This window comes from Asparagus officinalis, chromosome 8, assembly GCF_001876935.1.
Source record: "Asparagus officinalis chromosome 8, Aspof.V1, whole genome shotgun sequence".
Lineage (NCBI taxonomy): Eukaryota > Viridiplantae > Streptophyta > Magnoliopsida > Asparagales > Asparagaceae > Asparagus > Asparagus officinalis.
Genome location: NC_033801.1, coordinates 103,828,482 through 103,831,749, shown reverse-complemented (window position 1 = coordinate 103,831,749; position 3,268 = coordinate 103,828,482).

The following is a 3,268-nucleotide window of genomic DNA, read 5'->3' as shown; positions in this document are numbered from 1 at the left end:
CGTTAGACACCCCTTTATCATTTTGTATGCTTTCATGGTTAGACTCCAGCTCATAGCTCATTCGTTAGACACCCCTTTATCAGTTTCCACCCCTCTAGGAGAGGCAGCGCTTCTGGAGAGCGTTTGTAGGAGGTGTATCATCAGTTTAGATGAGTCCGAGTTCATAGTCGATCTGATAGTTTTGCATATGTCCGAGTTTGATGTCATCCTTGGTATGGATTAGTTGACATCCTACCATATTAGTATCGACTGTTTTGCAAAGACATTCAGATTGCGAGCGTCTGATGGGTCCGAGATGATTGTGGCCACTTCTCAGGGCAATCGCTTTGCGGAGTCGTTTTTGGCGTTCATCGATGAGGTGATGCGACGGGATCAGAGTTCTGATTTATTAAAGACTAGAGTCGTCTTGGATTATCAGAATGTCTTTTAGGACATACCTGGGTTACCTCCTGTGAGAGAGGTTGAGTTTTGTATTGAGTTGCAGCCAGGCACAGCCCCGATATCCCGCGCACCCTATCGCATGGCAGCAGCTGAGATGAGGGAGCTTCAGACCTAGTTGGATGAGTTGTTAGCTCAGGGTTTTATTCGTCGGAGTCATTCTCCGTGCGGCGCGCCGGTCCTCTTCGTGAAGAAGAAGGACGGTAGTATGAGATTGTGTATAGATTATCGGGAGTTGAACAAGGTCACTATCCGGAATAGGTATCCACTACCTAGGATTGATGATTTGTTCGACTAGTTGCAGGGGGCACAGTTTTTCTCAAAGATTGATCTTCATTCTGGTTGTCATTAGTTGCGGGTTCGGGAGATGGATATCCCCAAGACCGCTTTCCTCACGCGATATGGATCTTTTGAGTTCTTGGTCATGCCATTCGGACTGACCAATGTACCCCCTGTATTCATGGACTTAATGAACCGGGTTTTCCGTCCCTTCTTAGATCAGTTCGTGATTGTTTTTATCGATGACATCCTCATTTATTCGAGATCGGAGGCAGATCATGAGCAGCATCTCCGATTAGCTTTGCAGACCCTACGGGAGCACCAGTTATACGCCAAGTTCAGCAAGTGCGAGTTTTGGCTTTTAGAGGTCAGATTTCTCGGCCACATCATCATCAGAGAAGGCATATTAGTAGACCCAGCTAAGGTTTTAGCAGTACTTGATTGGGAACCGCCGAAGACGGTGACGGAGATTCGTAGCTTTTTAGGTTTAGCAGGTTATTACAGAAAGTTCATCCAGGACTTCTCAATGATTTCGGTGCCAATTACACGCCTTACGAAGAAGGGTGTACAGTTTACATGGAGCACAGAGTGCTAGGAGGCCTTTGATACATTAAAGGCTAAGTTGACTACAGCACCGGTTTTGACTATTCCGAGCAGCGACAGGACATTCGTCGTCTATACAGATGCATCTTTGGCAGGATTAGGAGGCGTTCTTATGCAGACTCAGAGAGTAGTAGTTTACATCTCACGACAACTGAGAGTGCATGAGCAGAACTATCCTACTCATGACTTGGAGTTAGCAGCAGTGGTATTCGCACTGAAGTCATGGAGGCACTATTTGTATGGAGTGCAGTTTGAGTTGTTCACAGATCATCAGAGTCTGAAATATCTTTTCTCTCAGAAGGAACTCAACCAGAGACAGCGGAGATGGATTAATTTTATCAAGGACTACGAGTTCGCGATTCAGTATCATCCGGGAAAGGCGAATGTCGTAGCGGATGCTTTGAGTAGGAAGCGTCGACATCAGGTTGCAGTTTTGAGGTGCTCATTGCATCGAGACCTTCTAACCCTTAGCCAGTTTGATTTTAGGCCTGAGGTTGGTGGAACCAGTGCATTTTTAGGAGTTGTGTCGGTGTAGCCATCTTGGAGTAGCAGAGTTGTCAGAGCTCAGTTGGAAGATTCTTGGATTCAAATCCGTAAGGAGGAGATTTCCAAAGAGCCTAAGGTCGATTGGACCATTGGAGCAGATAGAGGTCTACGGATGAAGGGTAGATTGGTTATGCCAACCAGTGCAGAGCTGAAGAGGGAATTACTTGATGAGGCACACCGTACTCGGTACACCGTACATCCAGGGACTACCAAGATGTACAAGGATCTGAAGAGACATTTCTGGTGGAGTGGCATGCGAAGAGAGATTTCAGAGTATGTGACTAAGTGTTTTACTTGTCAGCAGGTAAAGACAGAGCATCAGAGACCGGTAGGGACACTTCAGCCGTTTCCTATTCCAGAATAGAAGTGGCGGACATTTCTATGGACTTTATTGTAGGGTTGCCAAAGTCGAAGAAGGGGAATGATTCAATTTGGGTGATAGTGGACCGGTTGACGAAGTCAGCACATTTTACTCCAGTGAGGACTACTTATACGATCGAGGCGTATGCGAGGATCTTCGTTCGGGAGATAGTTCGACTTCACGGGGTTCCAGACACGATCGTGTCGGATCGAGGATCAGTTTTCATTTCACATTTTTGGAGGAGTTTCCAGGACTCATTTGGCAGCAGACTATCTTATAGCAGTGTATTCCACCTACAGACGGATGGTCAAACGGAGAGGGTGAACCAGGTGTTAGAGGACATGTTGAGGGCTTGTGTTATTGACTTTTAGGGCAGCTGGGAGGAGCATATTCCACTGATAGAGTTCGCTTATAACAATAGTTATCAAGCGACTATCGGTATGGCCCCATATGAGGCATTGTACGGGAGACCTTGTAGATCACCGATATGTTAGGCAGAGCCGGAGGATACTTTGATGCTTGGACCGGAGCTTGTGAGGCAGACCACTGAGAAGGTAGCATTGATTAGGGAGTGGATTCTAGCCGCTCAGAGTTGGCAGAAGAGTTATGCAGATAAGAGGCGAAGACCCCTAGAGTTTCAGTTTGGGGATTTGATTATGCTGAAGGTATCGCCTATGAAAGACGTGCAGCGATTTGGGAGGCGAGGGAAGCTTGCACCGAGATATATTGGACCATTCCGGATTTTGGAGCGCATTGGAGCTATGTCATACAGACTAGATCTTTCAGCTTCTATGTCCAGTATACATAATGTATTCCATATTTCTATGCTCAAGAAGCACTTGCATGATGAGGAGCAGCAGCGAGTGTTGGATGCACCGGAGATTGAGCTTCGAGATGATTTAACTACTATTGAGATCCCAATGTCTATACTTGCAAGAGAAGACAAGAGACTCGGGAACAAGGTGATTTCATTGGTGAAAGTTCAATGGAACCGAAGTGGAGTTGAGGAAGCTTCTTGGGAGCGCGAGGAGGACATGCGAC